This window comes from Ictidomys tridecemlineatus, unplaced genomic scaffold (assembly GCF_052094955.1).
Source record: "Ictidomys tridecemlineatus isolate mIctTri1 unplaced genomic scaffold, mIctTri1.hap1 Scaffold_174, whole genome shotgun sequence".
Taxonomy (NCBI): domain Eukaryota; kingdom Metazoa; phylum Chordata; class Mammalia; order Rodentia; family Sciuridae; genus Ictidomys; species Ictidomys tridecemlineatus.
The window spans coordinates 521496-542217 of record NW_027521507.1 but is presented as its reverse complement, the minus strand read 5'-3'; the positions used below and the strand labels follow the sequence as shown (position 1 = coordinate 542217).

Below are 20722 nucleotides of genomic sequence, written 5' to 3'. Positions count from 1 at the left end.
TGCCATTGAAAAGCCATGTGCCATTTTCTGGGTCTAGAGGCTTTTAGAGAACACTAGAATCAAAATATGTCTTGCGAATGCTGATTTTTTTCTTCTTGTAGGCATTCAGATGGATATAGTTGAAAGAAAATAAAAGGTTATGAGGCAAATAATGATCTATTGACAGCAAAGTTGTGGATTATTGCTAGGCTTTTATATGTGTGCTTAATTTAAGATGATAGAATTTTTGTGATGCTGTGAGTTAAAATACATGGCAATCCTGAATCAAATACAGAAAATATTTCCACCATTTAAATGTTTGTCACTTTCACATATTTTTAAAAACTTCAAGACAATCTTGGGACCTAATTGGATATACACAGTATTCAATATGAAAGGACAAATATAGGTGCAGCTATTCATTTTGGATATTTTGGAAGGAAAATATATGTATCCATTTGATGGTGGATTTTTCTGGGAGGTGATGTGCTTTGGTTCTAAAGCAGAGAAAACTTTGAGGTACCCTATCAAGGACCATGTTACTGGCCATATTGATTTTCTGATCATAGTAAAATCTTTTTAGTCTCTGGAAGATAATTTGCTGCTGTAATGTTGTTTACTGCAGCTTGAGGAAGGGAGGAATAGTTCAGTTTGAAAAGATTAAGAGAAAGGATAAAAATTATAGGCTGCCTATTAAAATACCCTGATAGTGTGTAAGTGTTTTTCAAAAGTAGAGTGAGTCACGTTTTACCAGGAAAGCACAGACGTGTTTCAGTATGATTAGAAAAAGGTAAAGATTTTTTTCCTTAGTGTCATTCAGCTAGTGTAATGAGCATTATTGACTAAAATGTTAGGATCAATAAAGATTTAAAGTTGCAGTAGAGAAGACCTTACAGAGGAGAAAAAGGTTATTATCTGTTGAGTAGGGAGGCAATTGAATGCTTTGTAGAAAATTGATTTCTTAAACTTTAACTGTCAGTTACTCTGCTTGGCCTTCATCAGCATGGATTCTTCTGTAGAATGTGCACAGAAAACAATATGCATTCCTATAAGACTCATAAAGTAAATATTCGTGAACATCGTGTACAATGAGAAGTTCATTATTTAAGGTTTTCCAAAGAATTCTCCATAATGGTAATGAGGAATGATGCCTTTCAAGTCATTGAGCAATCAATAAACTTAACATTGTTTCTTCAAAGAAATATATATATATATATATATATATATATATATATATATTGTCAGATTCTATTATTTAAACAGTAATGTTTTAAATCTCTCTTTTTCTCAACTCATCTCTATCAAAATCTACCAAACGTATTGGACTTTTTGTGCTACAGCCTCATAACCAAGGATCAGGAGTTAGATATTCCTCACACAGAAGCAATTCCATTGTTATTTGTTTGTTGCTTATTACTGTTATTTATAGAAGAAAATACTGGACCGATCTGGAAAAAAAATACATGAGTAGGATACCAAACCATTCAGGGGTCAGTGCCAGAGTGGAGAAAAGACTGTAATCAAACTATCAACAAGTCAAGAAAGGAAGTAAAATCCACTAATCCACTAATACAAATTTTAGCGAAAACATCTCAACTTATTGAGCATTTGCTTTTGAAAGTGTGTACAAAAATAACCCTAAACAATCCAGAGCCCAGTACCTGAAAATAGTAACAACTAAACATGGGCTTTAATGGGTGCTGTGGAGAAAATGTGGAAAGGTATAAAAAAAGGCTTAAGTGGAAGGAAAAGAACAAAGGTTGACCAGTTCCCTCACTTCTGGTTAGGACACATTTCTCAGGGCTATTCTTGCATTATATTTCCATATAACTAATTTAAATTTCTTTAAAAATTTTTACAAATAATGTTTTAGATTGGGTCGAAAAATAATTTTTAAAAATCAAACTTGAACTTAGTGACAGTGAATTTCACTGCTTATTTTTCTAAGATATTTGTGCATGCATTGAAATGCAATAACTACCAATATGTAGAAATGAATGATAAATATTACAAATTCATTTCTTCTAAGTTGCATAAAATATCAATAAAAATAATGGTTAATTATAAAAGTTATTTAAATCCCTTTGGAGGAGCTCTTTTGAAAACAACTCATTATAGGTTTGTTTCAATTTTGAATTCTTAGTTGTGACTCTATAACATATTTTCAGGTATTCTGGATAGAGAAATCTGTGGTTCATTGTTTAGCCCTTTGATTTTGGTGGATTTCCGATCTTGTAATCAAGAGTTCACACTGTCTGGAAGAGTGTTTTAGAAACCAGTGTGTTCTCACTTCCTCTTGCCTTGGCACACAGGTGCACCCTGAGTGTAACACTGGAGCGAGCCATCATTCTACCCAGGAGCCATGGGCTGCCACCTCGCTACATTATGCAGGCTACAGATGTGATGCGGAAGTAGGTGAGTCTAATGCTTGTTTAGGGGAGTTTTAGCACTCCCTGTGTTTGAAGGTTCCTTTGTTCATTCATCAGGTCAGGTGTCTGACTGGTGCCTTGATGTGTAGGGCACTTTTCCAGACACATGACTTGGTAAGGTAAGTCATGGGTGAGAAGCAATCCCGTGGGATGAGAACTTGGTACAGACTCTTAGGTAAGGGTTCTCCAAGAATTTTGGACAACCCTGGAAAAAAGGAGGTCTATGCAATTATCTCAAGGAGTAAAGGTAATCGGCTATGAAAATAGACAGGAATGGACTAGGGGCTTGTGTAAGGGACAAGATAAAGGACATTTTGAATTTTCTGGAAGTTGTATAGGTGATTTAGTAAATCTTGAAGAATGGATTGAGAGAGGGACAGGCAAGAAAAAAGATGGAAAAAATTGAGCAATATGTTTACTTATTACATACTTCTGGTGATCTCTCAGACTTCCATGCTATGCTAAGAAGTATATGTTTTATTTCAAGGATAAAGTGCTGACTTCAAATTTTGCTTTAGAGAATGAATAAACTGCCTTTGGGCTGTGTTTAGGTCACTGGAATACTCATAGTTGAGAATGTACTCTCTGAATTAATAGAATAAACTTTGTATGTCATCACTCAATAACTTTTTTAAAGAGTAATAGCTTAGTTTTTAACATTTAAAATTTTTTAAAAAATAAAAATGGACTAATTTCAGTTTTCTAATTAGGAAATGGGCTTAATATAGAAGAAAAGACAGCCTATAGAATGACAAAAAAATCAAAAGATACTAGTTTTTTTTTTTTTTTTTTTGTTTTTTTTTTTACTTTATTCTATCACGTTTAAGCTACCACAATAGTAAAACTCTTTATTTGCTGCTTTGGTTCAAGTTGTCCAGTGATAGCGAGTGATTAATTTTTAAGGTATGCATTTGCAATTATGACTGCTTGTATTTACCAAATATTTAGTGTATAACTCCTAAGGAGACACATATATCCCTCTGGGCTTGCTCCCAAGATTACAGTACAGAATTACAACCAAGCCAATGAAAAAAATCAACAAAAGATTACCACTGAGCTGACACCTGCACTGTAGAGATCAGGTACAGTGAGGGCATATACATGACACTTCTGGGTAAGAACCCAAGAACCGAAGATTGACAACCAAGATCTTAGAAGGTCAAAGGATTTACTGAGTAAAGGTTAGATCTACCAGAATTATGGGATAAACTGTTGTCCAGCTGGCAAAGGACAAACACAGATGCAAATTGCCAGAGGGCTCAGGAAGAATTTTTGGAGAGTAAATATGCAAATTATCCTTTAAAAAGTAAATCAAAATAAACTTATTATTTGTCACATTAGAATTGTATTTGCATTGCTAATTTTATTTTATTGTGTCTCTCTTAGAGTACATTTCTAGGAGAACTTGGAAGAGCCATCTCAAAATTGTGACATATGGGAAGAATCCACCATTTTTTAGAATATTCCACTAAAGAGGTTAAGTCACTACATATACATTCCTACATTGTGGAAATGAATAGCTATGATTCTAATATCTTTAACTTCCTAAAACTGAAAATGGAAATAGAGATAAAGTAAAGACAATGTTTTATAGGCCTAATAACTCATTTTATGGTGCAGAGTTCATAACAATGGTATATTTATACATTATTAATACATGATATCTGTAATATCATTTAAAATACTGAAAAGTCATGCAGTTTCTAGTAATGTCTTTATTGATTTCTGAGCTGCATTATTTTTCCAGTATTTGTCACTCTTTCCTGCTCCCTATTTTTTAAAATAAATACATTTAGAATACTTTCTTCCTTTCTTTGCTGATTCCTCAGCACCAAGTTATGCATCCCAAATAAGTGATTTAAAACTTATTTGTGGAAGATCTTAGGGCCTGGGGCTCTCTTTTAGGGAAAGCAAGCAGATGTTTCTACGTATTCTTTCTGAGGACAATCTTCTTTTCAGTATTCAGCGAAAGTACATGGTGGGTTTATTGGCCAGGATCCACTTTCCAAGCCAGTTCTTATACACCTAGAATCTGAGCAGTTAGAATACAAATCTAAATCAAGGTTAGAACTTGGATTTTCTGTCCCTTTTGCCTTCCAACCTCAGAGAAAAATATTTAACCATTTAGACTCAACTTTTCAGAGATAGAGAGGTTAGAAAAGTTTTCATCTTTACTATAACTTGAAGTATTTGAATTATTTCATTATCAATTTGAATTTTTATATTTTAAGGTATAATAGTTTATTATCTATGTATTGAAGTTTTGCAATTCATAATAAACAATAAAATGAATAAGCTAAGATCTTCAGTTTCTTTCTAGAAATGAACTTTTTGACATGATTTATTCTTATTTATAATTTCAGTATTATTTTCATGTGTATATTTTTTACACATGGTATTTTAATTTGTTGCTTGAGTATGAAGAAAGGATACAAAATAGAAGGGAAAATGACCATATAACTTGGATTTTTTGATAATGTTTACAATAACCATAAGCAGCTCTTTTATATAACCAGGTGATCTGAAAATATTGAGGTCTAAAATTTCATTTTCATTATAAACTTATTAAAGTTTTCCATGCTAGAAAGTATACATACCAAATATGCTTTTAGAAAGCCTATACAAAAATTGTTTTTGATCTTTTTAGTAAAATCTGGGATTCCAACATATTCTGTCTTCATACCTTTGGTATCAAAGATCCTAGTAGTCACCAAGAAAAGACTTGGGCGTGATGAAGTCCTGGCCTAATCTCATGGTGGAATATGTAGGCAAATTGCCAGGATACAGTCATCCACATACAAGTGTAAAACTTCAGTCTTTCAGGATTCAGAACAGGGAGCATGGCCCCTCAATAATTGGGAAACTGAGACTTATTCATTATGGTATCATAGTTTCCTAGAATAATACCTAGTATAAAGTTAGTGCTAAATGAGGTTTGTTCAGTAACTGGGAAGATTGGAAAAAGCATTCCATACAAGGTGAATATTTGATCATGGCTAAGAGCACAGATTCTTGAGCCAAGCCACCTTAATTGGAGTCTCACCTCCATTGTTTATTATCCTGTGATTTGGGACAAGAATTTTAGTTTCTTTATTTCTTAATTTTTTTCACTACTATAACAGGAATAATAATAGCACTTGCCTCATAGTGTTGTTATGAGAATTCTATAAATCAAATCGATAGACTTAATTCATTCAAAGCAGAACCTGATTTACTGTATAACCTGTTATTAGCAAATGATGGTGATATTTTATTTGCATCTCAGAGACAAAAATGTAATGCAGACAGAGAAAAGGGTATTAGGGAGGGCATTTAGGCAAAGGGAGCAATATGAAGGAGTGTGTAAGAATCCAAGTTGAATATATGAAGAATTATATATTATATAAGGTAAAATATGCCAAGCAATGTATTCATCATGGTGAGCATCACATTTAAAGAAAGCACTTTAAATTCACTACTTAATGGAATATAGACAAAAAATTAAATGTGAATACTGGGGTCTTGTTAGTGAATCTGTTTTTCACATGGATATGACTTAAAAATTCATAAACCAATTTATGTGTACACTAGGATTGAACAAATAAGTAAAGATGTTGTAAGTAAAGAGAAATCAGACCCTCAGTTACTGAAAAAGAAGTCATACATCAGCAAAGGGTGAAGGCTGGAATCTATGATGAACCCTATGGTACTAGGTTGGAATTAGCAATATCAGTATGACTAATGAGTCCATACACACAACACTCACAGACACAAACAGATGTAGGAATGAATATGGTGTTCAAGTATGTTTGTGTTAATAAATAAGCCCCGTCTGCTGGAAAGGCCTGGAAGTAGTTGTATCACCAAAAGTAATGAGCACATCCTGTATCCAAATTCTGGTTTCTAAATAGTGTACTCCAATGATAAGGTTTACAATAACCATAAGCCCTTGGAAAAGTGATTAATTACCAACTGACACAGAGAAAATGAACCTAGAATATCTTGAGGTGCAGAAAATAAAGACACACTAAAATTAAAACATAATGAATATATATCAAAAGGGTTCAAGAAGCAACCAGAAAGAGCCCCCAATAGCTAAAACTCGAATGCTTTCAGTTAAAAAAATTAATAAAAATATTGGATTTCTTATACAGTAAAACCAATATATGCAAGTCCATGCTGAGTTAAATATATAATTGAATAATTAAATAATTTGGGGAAAATAATCATTCTTTACAGAATCCCAGTTCAAAGCAAATGTGGAACTAAATTTGTTGCAGACAAAATATACCAGTGGAGACTAAAATAGTGAGTGAAAGTTCAAAGAGAAGTAGGATGTTTGCAAAGTCTCATATTCTCTTTCCAGGCGTCTTTGCTAAGTCTGCAAAGGCAGTGAGAAAATAAGGCAGATGCCCCTTAAGTCAAGTGCTCAATGTTAATGTTCCAGGTCATAAGATCTATTGGCATCATATGTCCCCAAATATAAAGCACAGAGAAGTACACAACATCACTTCTATGATTTTATTATTTTTAAAAATGCTTTTTCTCTACCTAATCATGAGAAGACATCAGATAAACATAAATGGAGACAGTCTGCAAAATAACGACCAGACCTCATCAAAAGTATTAATTAAAGTCACAAGGAGATATTAAAGAACTGTCAGGGGGACAAAGCAGATGTGAAACAAAATGCAGTAGGGGATCCAGGATTGGGTTCTGGAAAAGGAATACTAGTGGGGAAAATACGGAACTGGAATAAGATGTGCCATATAGTTAATTGTATTGTACTAATACAGTTCCTGGTTTTTATCATTGTACTGTGATTAAGTAAAGGGTAAACATTAGGAAAAAACGATGAAGCATGAAGAAAAATCTCTGTTCCATTTTTGTAAATTTTCTCTAAATCTAAAATTACTTAAAAGTGGAAAGTTTTAGCTACTTAATTGCAATTCTTTAATCCGTCCTGTCTTTTGTCACCAGTACCACTACCATCACTGTTTCCCTATTTGCCTTTTTATTATGTTCTTTTAAACATCTTAAGAGATTGTTTTTTTTAGGTTTCTTTTAAAAATTTTCTCCCTTTTTCTCTTCTCTTGACTTAGTTCAGTATTTGGAAGCTGGAATATTTCAGTTTCTTTTTTTAATGTATATTTTTAGTTGTAGATAGACACAATACTTTTATTTATTTTTATGTATTTTGAGGATCCAACCCAGTGCTTTACTTGGGCTAGGCAAGCACTCTACCACTGAGCCACAACCCCAGCTCCAATTTCGCAGTTTCTTAAGCACCCTTCCTTTATCTATGCCCAGCCAAAAAGTCTGCTGTTTGGTTCTCTATAGTAACTGATTTCCATTAGGAACTGGACAGTAATTATAACTTTATTCATGAACTTGATCAGTTTTAGAAACTTTTTTATTCATGATGATCATTTTTGTCTGGTGCTCTGACTCATTCCTATAATCCCAGCAATTCAGGAGGCTGAGGCAGGAGGATCTCACGTTCAAAGTCTGCTTCAGCAACTTAACAAGGACCTAAGCAACTCAGTGAGACCTTGTCTCTAAATAAAATACACAAAAAGTATTGGGGATAGCTTAGTGGTTGAGTGCCCCGGGTTCAATCTCTGGTCCCAAAACCAAAGAAAAGAAGAAGATCATATTTAAACTATAAACTTTAAGATAAAATTCTTAAACTTCAGAGATCCATATTGATGTGGCTTTTCCAGGAATTGCTTTAGAACTAATTAAGAAAGCCTTTTCTTGCTAAATATTATTAAGTTTAAAATAGTCAACTATTTAGCTAAGGAAAACAGGTGCCTGACTATAACAGGACTGTGATTTCTGTTTCAAGAAGGTGGTGGGAGAGCAGGTATTTATACTTGATTGTTTCCTATTTTCAGCATTTGAAGTTATTGATTATTAAGTCTAGGAATAAAGATATAGATGGGATGTTGACAGTAAGCTGTTAAACTTACTTGAATGGTTCAGATGTCTTTAGAAATAATTATTAATCATTCTGAACGGCATAGCATATTTTCTTTTATTTCCCTTTTTTGCCACTGGAAATTGAACCCAGGGGATCTACAACTGAGGCATACCCCCACTTCTTGTTATTTTTTACTTAGAAACAAAGTCTCCCTAATTTGTTTAAATCTTTGGCAAATTTCTGAGTCTGACCTTGAACTTTGTATCCTCCCGGCTCAGCCTCCTGAATCACTGGGAATACATGTGTATACCACCATGTGCAGCCTTACAAAACCTTCATGCCATATTTTGATTCTTAAAAGCATTAATTTCAAAGATGTTCAGGTGCTGATTTCTCCTAGTCCTTAGCCAGTCTCTCTTGATGTTAAATATATTGTTGGAATAAGTATTCTACATTCAGTTATGAATTATATTTAAATAAATAGTAATACAGTATAGAGCTAAAAGTGATTTTCCTGACTTCAGGGAGCAAGAGTTCAGAACACAGCAAAGAATTTGGAAGTGAGAGACTGGACCCCTCAATCAGCTCCAAGATAAGTAAATCCCTGCCTTCTCTTTCCAGAGGGTTCACCAGCTTTTGTTCTGCATGACTTATATACCTACTTTAGGATATGCCCACTATCATTCTTATAGTATTCCTGGGGATTGACCTCATAAACACCCAACCACTAAGTGTGATTAGGGATAAATGATCATAATTAAATGGATACCCTCCTATTTTGCACATTCCATTATGAATTTAAAAAAATCCACATGGATACAAGTAACAATTTTAATCCAGCTGGGCCAATAGTCAAAAAGCCATTTTCATTTATCCTTCTATTACCATTCTTATTCTTTCCTCTGTTGGGATTGTCTTTCCTATCTGTGTCTATATAGAAGACTCCTACTTAACCCACAAAATCTACTTTAGTTATCATCTCCTGCTAGTAGTCTTATTTGTGTTCCTTTTCTCTGGTTGTCCTAGGTATCTTGTATATTGCTGTATGATAGCCCTTATGTTATTATATTATGCTGTGGTATTTTGTTAACATGTTTCTGTGCCCAACCTGAGTAAGAGTTTTCAGGAGTCAGTATGGATTTTAAATTTTATTCCTTTGCTCACCATAGACATGCAATATCTAAACTGATTTCAAGAACACGTGAATGAGTAAGCGTATTAACAGGGCTATTGTCTGAGATGCTAAATATTCACAGTTCACGCATCATCATAAGAAAGGACTCCAATCTACTTTTAAGACAAATGAACATAGTTAGCATCCACAGAAAAAAATGTTTTCCTCTCAGTTTCCCTGGCGACTAGGGTAGGCAGTCATCTATCTTGGAGTGGGACAAAGCTAACTAATTTCTTCTACATTCAATTGGATTTATACATTTGCCTTTAGACAGGAAGTAGTCTCCTGCAAATACTGTCATAGACAAGACACTTTTTTATTTGTTTTTATTTGTAACACCATTACCAGAGCAAGAATAAAGATTGGAGCATTTGTGAAGTTATATTTTATTCTGAAAAACTACATGGGAAGTGAAATTTTTTTAAAAAGGAAAAACATATCCCCCACTCGGAAATGGATGAAGCACTCATTTTATAGTTGCATTTCTTTTTAGTACTAACTCCTAACTCTGTTTAATCCTTGTCTTATTATCATTATCTTCTACATTTGATTAGATTAGAATCTCCCAGTTTCTATTGATGAAGAATCATTTCCCATAAGCATTGTCTCCTCAATGCCTTGAGCAGACATGTTATATTACATAACAGACCCACTGAAGTGTTAAAATCTCAATAAAAAATGACAAGATAATGGCTCACAGGATGTTTTTAGCTAGATCTTATAAGACCTAATAAACAGTAGGTTTGGGATAAGACTTTAGCAACCTGATCAATAAGCCAATATGCAAGCTGAACCACCAGAAAAGCAATGGATGAACTCAATTTCTTCTTTATTGGTTTATGTAATGCTTGAAATGAAGCACAATAAAAGTAGCCTGCTATAAAGTTAAAATAATAACCCTGAGAGAGAGATTAAGAGTAATTTAAAAAATGGATTTTATTTACTCTTTTATTCATTCTATAAGCATCTATTTAGGACCCAAGAAATGCAGCCCAATCTGTTATGCCTCATGAAAAATGTAAACTTGAAATAGAAGTAGCTCTGGCCCTCAAGGAGCTTTTAGTTAAGTAGGCTTAGTGAGTAAAACATCATTGTAAGCAAAGGTGGAATGTGAAAAGCTGTCCTTGGAGGGTGCAAAGAGATTCTGAGCACCGAGGGCTGGGATTCCTCCTCAGCTGGAACAGCACTCCATCCTCAAAGGCAGTAAGTTGAAAGATACATTTGCCTCTCAAGCTCAGACCATCCAAAGGCAAAGCTAGGGTAGTGTTTCTCGAAGGTACCTTCACAAAAGTCTAGTGTGCTCTCTCTGCCTGAGATAGTCTTTGGTTCAAATCCCCCACCCATCTATCTCATAGTACACTACATATTATAATAACTGTGACACAAACCAAGCATAGATTGTCGTGAGAACATGGAAGAATCCTGCCCAGCCAAAGGAGGGAGAAGGAAGGTCACAGAATGCTCCTGGTCTAGACATGAGGGCCCAGAGAAAACATCACATTCTGAGAACCATACTTTAGTCTGTGTGACTGACAGTTGAAAGTGATTTAAGAATAATGTAAAGCAAAACTGGAGATGCAGGCAGGGGCCAGATCAGAAAGAGACATACCAGTGTTTTCATCTTAACTTGAAGACAATAAGGCAGCATCAACAATCTTCCTACTTGGAAGAAGATCTGACTTTTAGAATTTGTCTCAGGTGACATTAGAAGGGTCTATTTCTAAGAATGAAGATAGAACTTTGAAAGGGACTATTGAGAACCCCAATGGAAGGGTGGATTAGAACAATGCTTAGAAGGCAGACTTCCTAATCTTTGGACACAAATTGAATGAAGATAGATAGGGGAATGGAATATTCCAGAGTGACTATAAAATCTTTGACTTGGGTAATAAAGGGTTGGTGGTTATTGCCCCTGAGATAGTGGATCACAGGGACTTCCATGTGGTTTTATTTGTGAGCAGTTCAATACATTGGTCCAAAGCCAAGGAGAGGCAAATAGGTGGAGCTGTGGTTCTATGAGTCATCAAAATTTAGAAAGTCAGTGAGGATATAGAAGTGAATTTTATTGCCATGGTGAGTGGATAACAGATGAGAGAAGATCCAGAACCCACCAGAGAAATGCCAATAGTGAAGAGAAAGCAAAGGAACAGGAGTGACAGTCAAAGGAGAGCAATTGGAAACATGGAAGTAAAATAGGAGCTGGTTGTTCTGGAATTCAAAAAAGGAGGAAGTGGCTGTGGTCACACCATAGAAAGAGTGAATGTGATAATTTCGGGAATCAGAATGCTAGAGAGGAGTGTTAGGGTTTAATAGTGCTGAGGTAGGTTGGTTCTGAGTAGTGACAATGGAAAGTCTACTCCTGAGAGCAGGTTTCCTGGACATCTTGGCTTCATCACATTTGCATACTCCCCCTCTAGGAATCATTGTCTGAAACGTGTCAGAAACTACTTTTGGTTTTAGGATATCAAGGTGGATGAGAAGCATTCCATATGCTCCAGGCGCTTGCAGTCCAATAGAATGGAAAGAAAAAATAGATTTGAGCAATCAACGAATGTGTTGTGATTGAATGGCACTAAAGTAGGGGTTGAGGGCAGACTTCCTCTCTTTGGTTTTCTCTTTTGCAAAGCAATTGTCAAATTTTCATCAACAACCAAATATGACACTCCAGATATCAGATCACTAGTTGTGGCATATTGGCCTTGTTTTCTGTTACACAAAATCCGGAAGTATTTTGTTGTAAAGACTTTATTTGTGTAATGGGAAGACCACATCATACTATAGTGGTTAAAAATGAAAAAAAGAAGAAAAGTGATTTTGAGGAATCCCAGATCCTGCTATATGATCTTAGTGAAGTCTTCATTTTTTGAGATTCTATTTTCCAATCTGTAGGATAAAGACAATTGTCTTGAGATAGAGTACCATTGTACGAGAACCTCAGAAGAGGCATTTACTTTGTCGTCTCTATTAATACATCTTATATTTTTTCCCATATAGAAAGATAAAGAGTGTGGGCTAGGGTTGTGGCTCAGTGGTAGAGCACTCACCTAGCACGTGAGAGGCTCTGCATTCTATTCTCAGCATCACATATAAATAATAAATAAGATAAAGGTATTATATCCAACTACAACTACAATTAAAAAATAAAGATTAAAAAAGAAAGATGAAAAGGCTGATCTATAGAATAAAGTTTGAAAATTCTTCTCTCTGCTAATTTGAATTTGGACTGAATCACCAGCTCCAAAATGGCTTCCTGAGCCCAAACAGGAATAGGAGAAAGTGGAGCCAGGAACAGACCTCACTCCTGCAGGGCACTGGTATGCATGAGTGTAATGAACTAAAGGAAGAGCCCCAGATGTTGGGCAAAAAAAGGCCTCCCGGTGCCCAACAATTTAGCTGCCAAAACACAAATGCCTCAGAGCACAGTTGGAATCCAACTCTTTACCTGTTACATTTTACTTCCAAACTTCATCTGCCTGCTCTGAATTCCCAGAGCTCTACCATTTACATTACAAATGTGTCTGAACTCAAATAACTGTGAGTTTCTTCCAAGAAGCCTCAGAAGCTGAATCTGTCCAGCTCCACAGAACCCAGAACTATTATTTCATTAGGTGATCACAGAGAGTAGCCTTTTCTCCAATTTGCAAGGCAGACATTTCAGACTCATCTACCCAGTGGCATTAGTTACATTCTGTGCAAATGTGCAGAGCAAGGTAATGGATGTGGTGGCACAGCGCAGATCTTATGGGGCAGGACATCCACCACCCATCCTCCTCTTTCTTTTCTACCTGAGTAAGGCCACTGTGCTTTCTTACTCCTTATACAGCACTTTCAGGGAAATAAAAGGACAGAAATTAAGGAGGAAAAAAAATCTTCTGATCATCCAATTTTTTCAGCACTGAGAAAGCAATTTGAAGTAACACCCAATCTTTCAGCTGCAAAAAAAATTTTCAAGTACACCAGCTCAATTTAATGCATTCTCTTCTCCAGGAAAGATGAAATAAGCTTTTATAATGTGACATGTCCTTAGTTCAGTAATCATCTCTTCCATGTAGATTACATGTAGAACATAAACCACCTTCCACACTTGAAGTACGTTCAAAGATAATACATTCTGCGTTTCCTAAAAAAATTCATGTTTTTAACCAAATTTTCAACTCTAAATTAAAGCTTTCTCATTCTTCCTCATTGATTTAGAATTAGCATGGAATTAAATGTCAAAAGAGAAGGAATTTATAATTTACTAAATAGGTTAACAATTCATTTAAACTGTGTTCAACATAATGTGTAAATGGGAGTGAATCACTTCAGCTAGCCCTGAGTTTGAATTGCTTTTGAAAAAGGGAAAAGTTGGGGCTCAGAGTGTAGCTCATAGGTAGAGTGTGTGCTTAGCATGCATGCAACCCTGGGTCCAATCCTTAGCACCAGAAATAAATAAACAGATAAAGGGGTAGTGTCAGATTCTACATTTAAAGTCATTAGTTTAAGCTCTGCAGTGGCACCAGTGTGGCACCTTGGTCACTGTTAGGGGTAACAGGTGTAGTCCAATATCCACTACTCTAGTTCAGCCTCTCTTTTTTCAGGATACACTGAAAGTTATGCACATGGTCTTGAGGTCACTAGAGTTAGGGTTTTCTGGCAGCTGTCATGTTCACTTTTACTTTGGTTCTAGAATTAGGATTCAACTATTAAAAAGAAGGTGGAGACTGGAATTTGTGTAACCTTAGCTAATTCCTTAGAATTTTTTGTTAGTGCTCAAACAAGTAGACCTGGGCTACAAAGGGGAGCATCTCCAGGCATCTCCACAGTTAATGTGGATTCTTTGACCCACTTTAGAATCCATTGACTAGGTAAGTGGTAGATGGCAGAACCAGGTGCCCAGTCCTTAGGAAACCCCAGCTAGTGTGCCTTTGAGATTCTAGCCTCAGGAATCTGCCATGTCAGGCCATTCATGTCCACACTACAGGCATAGTCCAAATTGCAGTTAACTTCAAAACTGGTCAAAAAAATAGCAGAACCCTGTGAGATAAGAGCTGACTTTCTGTAAACAAGATATTCATAATGATAGAGGTGATGGCAATTATAATAATATTACCTCCTGGAATTCAGAGAATAGATTTTTTTTTACTACCAGCAAGCTAAGCAGGCTTGGATTGGCAGCACTGGAGTAGAACAGCAGGCTTTTAAAATGTAATGTTGCATAATCAGTAGCCATTGAAAGATGCAAAGAAACCTGGTTTTCTAAATCACAGAACCAAAATTTTAGAGTTTGCTTATTCATATGCTATGTTTAGTGAAGTAAACAATGTGTCCTTGACTCATAGAACCAAAAATAATTACTTTCAATGTATTTGTTATACCAATAAAATTATCTCATGTAAGGTACAAAAAGTGGGCAGCTGTCAAACTTACCTGTGCCTCTTCTAGGCTGTACAAGCTGTGTGAGCCCCCTCCCTCGGCTGGAGAAGAATGAAGAGAATCCCAAGGAACCAAGCAGGTAGAAGCTTCTGAACACTGGCCTTAACCAGTACATGTTGGTTCAGAATTCTCCACTGAAAATAAAAGAACTGCATTTTTTCTTTCCTCTATATGTTTTCCCATGGTGTTTTATAACTAATGCTCAGTTTATACTGGTATATTTGTGCTAGAAATGAGTAGGAGTTCATTCAGACTTCAGCCTCACAAAGTGATCTCTGAAGATTGATATATGTCTTCATTTTTGGACAAAAATTCATCTCCGGAATCTATAGAAAAAATGTCCAAGATAAAAATATTAACTATTGGTCTCTTCTTGGATTCATTTATTTGATTGTATCTGTTTTCAGTTTCCCCAAATGGACACATGTAATAATGGATAGTTTTGCTTGAAGAAGTCTGTCACTGAAAAACACATGGTCACACTTGACACATCCTCATTTGAAAGTTAAGAATGGTATAGACTGAGAGGCATAGGTTTTCCATCCCCCATTCATGTCAGAGGAGGGTATATGTGTGGAAGCTGGAAACACATGCTTCTCTGTTTGTCCTAAGGGCTGCTCAGTAGAGGAGAAGAGAGATTTCAGGCCTCCAGCAAGACTTTCTTCCATTACTTCCAAGTGTACTTTATGCTCATGAATAAGGCCAGTGAGCTGGTGCTGTCCTTGGTCTCTGCTGTGGGCCTGGCTTCCCAAGGATACCTGTCTCACATGCTGTAGCATCAGTGACCCTGGGTAGGGCATGGTGTGGGGATCAGGAAGGTGAGAGGAAGGGGAATGGTCAAGAAGAAAAAAATAAACCTATATAAAAACTCACATATCTACCTTAGAAAGAAACCTAAAACTCAATTTTTGAAGCCTTTCCACAAGATGTCAGACTCAAAAGAATTCACCATCAGGAGTGCTTTCTTCATCCAAGTATTGTACAAGATGTGAAAAATAAAGCTTTACTTGTTACACTTTAAAAGGACCACTGGAAACCTTGATTGTGGACACAAAGTATATTCCATGTTCATCCTAAAGTATGTGTAATTTTTGTCATTTCTGCATTGATATAATAGTATGGTTTCATCATTGTGAATAATTAACATTTTATTTTAAATTCATAATTCTCAAAATAATGGAAAGATTCTTCTTGTGTTTATAATAATTAGAGCCACACTTTGCTTCACAACAGGAGGAAGCTCTGAGAAAAGTGTCACTAGGCAATTTCATCATCATGCAGATATCATGTGCTTACACAAGCTGAGATGGCTACGACATCATTAGATGGTGTAATTTCTGGGACCCTTGTCATATATACTGTCCTTCATTAACCAGAATGTCATTATGCAGCACATGACTGCATGTGGATTTAGACTAAATATGTGAAATAACTATGGCTTAGGCAAATAATTATTAAATTTTAATTTGCAAAATCTAATAATGGCTTTCATACTATCATTAAAAACTTTCATCACTAGCAGTTGTGTTTTGAATAACAAAAATACTGTGTTCTATATTATGTCTGTAAACATACTGGTCAAGGTAATAGTTGTCATTTGGCAGAGAAGCACTTGAGACTCTTCTGTTGAGCCCATAGGTACAGCGATAAACAAGGAAACCAAGATCAAAGTTTCCAGAGAAAAAGTTGGACATTTTGAGTTTAATTAAGATAATGACCTTCACATAAGTCTCTATGTTAAATAACTCTTGACTCTCAGAAGTCTCACATTCTTGACACTTTCAGCAAGTGATCCTGAAGGCACATCTAATTTGTGATTTTTTTTTCCTATTCTGAAAATTCAATAACTTTCAACACAGGGCTAATGAGTGAACACAACTGGATAATTAGCTGGTACTTATCATGTTGTCATTACTGTCTTCTAGTCACCATCCTGGCAGTGATCCTCATCAGAGGCCTGTCACCTAAACATTTTACTTTTCCACCTCTCCTGGGCCCCACTATCTACTCTTTAGGTATTTACAAATTAACATATTTTAAAGGGTCTAATCTCTATAATAGAATATGCTCAATAATATTTCAGGATTAAATGTAAGTGTACAATCTATCAATGTATATGCCACTTACTAAATTCATGAAAGCCTGAATGGTTTATATTAACATGAGTCACTGTTTTTTTTACTGTAATAATATCTATAACTAATATTTACTAAATGATCACTGTGTGCTAAGTGGCACTTCTGATTGCTTTTCCCACATTTTGTTACTAATTCACATAGTCCTCATAACATTGATATTAGTTGGTATTTTTTTATCATTCCCATTGTATTTACATTTGAGGAACTGAAGCAAAGAATGTTCCAGTGACTTGTACCAGTTCGTGTGACTCACAAGTGATAGAAGCAAAATTCAAACCCAGGAAATCATTTTTCTTAATATGTTATGCTGCTTTTCCATGTTGATATAACAACTATTGTAATATTACCAATTACTTGTTAGTAAAGTTGGAGTTATATGGCATGTGTTGCTATGAAAATATACATATTGAGCTTAAAAATAGTGAATGGGGGCTGGGGTTGTGGCTCAGTGGCAAAGCACTTGCCTCACATGTATAGATCACTGGGTTCCATCCTAAGCACCACATTAAAAAATAAATAAAAAATAAAGATATGTGTTCATCTGTAATTAAAAAAAAGTGAATGGAACTATGTGAAATGCCTTTAACACATGAAAATCACAGGATTTCCTGGACATTTTACCATTTGGATACACATTTTGAGGAAACCCAGAGCTGTTGCAAACTGAACAAAATATTTTATATCATTGCCTTATAATCTAAGATGGCAGTTTTAGATATATGTTGTATGTCTGGAATGTAATGATATAAAATTTGACTGTTAATTCCAAAACAGTGGTAATAGTAGAAAAACATAACAAAAAAACATCTAATGCATCAATTTTTTCAATACCATAATATGTCTCCTTAAGATACTGGACATTTAATTTCCTTTGAATTTTAGAACCATCTTCCTCTGTAACCATGGTTCCTTCAAATATTGCTAAAGCCTGCTAACTGTTCATCCAAACTCTGGATTTGAACATCTGCCCCTTCCTACCTAAAAGGGAAGGAGAGTCATGCTTTGAAATTTGGAATCTCTGCATAGGACCTGACTTAAAAATAATTAATTAGTGAGGCTTTGGTTGTGGCTTAGTGGTAGAGCACTTGCCTGGCACGTGCGAGACACTGGGTTTGATCCTCAGCACTATGTAAAAATAAATAAATAAAATAAAGGTATTGTGTCCATCTCCAACTAAAAAGTATTTTTAAAATAATGATTAGTAATTCAAAATCAATGCATCATAAATATTCTATCATAACTGATACATGTTTTCTAATATTATAAAATTTAGTGTGCTGTTAAAGAGTATGAGGAGTTTGAAAACATTTATTTTCATTAGAATTTAAAGATGGGGAAGAATTTCTGTACTAGTTTTACTTTTGTTAGCTATGCGATGTTGAATTTAGATTGTAAGCTTTATTTTAAAAACCAGTATCCCAACCTGAAGTCCCACACTATCTTCTGTCCCTTCAAGTACATTCTTCCAGTGGTTTAGAGTCCTGTGCATTTTGGCTACTCTTCTTGCAGCAACAATATTCAATTTAAAATGAGTCAACTTCTTAGGATACTAAAAAACATATGACATTGATTATGACCACTCATTTAAATTTTGTGATCATTAAATGAAAAAGGAAATGAAGTTGATCTTAATGATAACTGTACTAGCCAAGAAAATGAACAGGCAAGCAAATTGTAAGGGACAAACTAATTTAAGGAAAGCAAACCCTTTTCAAGTCCTCTGGCAGCACATTTTATAGGCAAGATTAGTATTTATTGATTTGGAAGTATTAGTTTGAGAATAAATGGTTCATGTATTTAAAAACTAAGAATATATTTTTACCTAAAATACTAAAGTATTCTTTCACTAGATGAAGTAGATCTTTTTCTGTATAACATGGTATAATGCTGACTATTGGGCACCTTTTTTATTCACTTATGTTTTTATAAACTCATAATAAGGCAATGTAAAATCAATAATCATCCTTCAGGTTGCTTGTACTTTATGTTTTACTTTAAATGTCATTTTCCTTTACAAGTACTATTGAATCTAGAGTGGACTGAGTTGCTTCTGAATTTTTGGAAACTATATTTAATATTTAAGGACTAATTTTATATGTAACATCTTACTAAATTATAGTTTGACAACTCATAGTAATAGTGACTTAATATGTATATATATACATATATATATATTTATATATTTGTATATATATATATATATATCACTTCATATATATAAGATATATATATATCTTATATATATGCATTTACCTGTTTGTTGAATGGGTTGTCAGTTTTCTTCTTTAACTATTAGGGGAAAAGATTTTGAAACAGTTTAGTTATGATCTGAATTTTAATTATGAAAAAATATTTTGTATTCTCTCAAATGTTTGCAGTTTTAGTGATAATTCTCAGCAAAGCTTTAACTTTCAGAACAGGTTGGGAAAAATATAAGAGGGGTTGTGCCAAGAATAGCCGCAGGTGATTCCCTTTACAAATATTGGCCGCCACTATCTTCTTTGGTGCTGCAATTCCATAATAGTCATTATGGCTAATCTTTGGTTTCAGAAGAATTTGACTACTTCAACAATTTCCCATTAAAAGCAATGTCAATATTCATATTGGCAAACATCTATGAGCAAGCATGGAAGACTGTTACATGGCCTGTGCGTCTTTTAGCCTTTGTTCCCTAGACACAAGGCCTACTTCACTCAGGATAGTTTGCATCTCTCTCTGAAAAGAGATTTCTGAAGTCTACTAGGTGTACTAAATGAGATATGTCTGTGTGTATGTCTATATATATTGTATGTCTTTACTACTTTTGTTTTTATGATAACTCATTATAGAAGTCACTGAGATTCTTATGTCTTGTTTTACATTAAGATATGAAAAATGGAATTGTTCAGTGTATGTAATGTAGACATCAGAGCTGTCCAAAGTAGTAAGTGTACTTGGTTGAACATTTTTCAATCACTGATGCTGGTTTGGTATATTTTAGTCTGCTTTTTGTAACCATTATAAAATGCCTGAAATAATAAGCTTATAAAGAAAAAAGCTTTGTTTCAGCTTACAGTTTGAGAGGTTCTACATGATCACTTGGCCCCATGGTATTGGACCTGCAGCAAAGCAACAGATCCTGGCAGGAGTACATGGCAGAGCATATCCACTCAACTTGTGATCAGGAAGCAAGGAAAGAAAAGGGACCAGGGTCCTGTAGTCCCTTTCAAGGGTACACCCCCCAATGGCATAACTTTCTCTCATAAGCCCCACCTGCATGGTTCCACCAGTAGTGCCCTCTACTACTTGGACCTTTGAGGGAAATTCAGAATACAAACCGTACTACTCACAATTCAGTTTGAAATTATTTGATCTGGCTTTGCCATCAAGAATTAGCTGATTAAAAAGAAAATTGTTAAGTTTTAAAATTACAGTTCTACTAGAAACAGGAAGGTTTTATAGTTAATTTTAGGTGCAAATAACAGAATAAATGTCATGTAGATATTCAACAAATGCTTTCAAGATTTTGTGTTGTACATGGTGCGGCTGGTGGATGAAGTGTTCGTGTTGGTTTTTGGTTCAGAAATCTTCAGTGTGTCTGTGTTTATTTATCACTTGTATCTTTTAAAACAAACCTATTCTAATATCATGTGCATATAAATGTTGTATGTAGTCAAGAATACTAAGTTGGTGAAATACTTTTGAA

At 34.9% G+C, this 20722-nt stretch overlaps 1 long non-coding RNA gene across 1 annotated transcript; it reads left to right on the top strand.

Moving 5' to 3' along the window:
- Nucleotides 1–2286: 2286 nt before the first annotated feature.
- Nucleotides 2287–18654, top strand: LOC144372853 (uncharacterized). Its single transcript, XR_013432707.1, has 2 exons — nucleotides 2287–2394; nucleotides 14909–18654. It is a non-coding gene; the product is annotated as an uncharacterized LOC144372853 (long non-coding RNA).
- Nucleotides 18655–20722: the final 2068 nt, after the last annotated feature.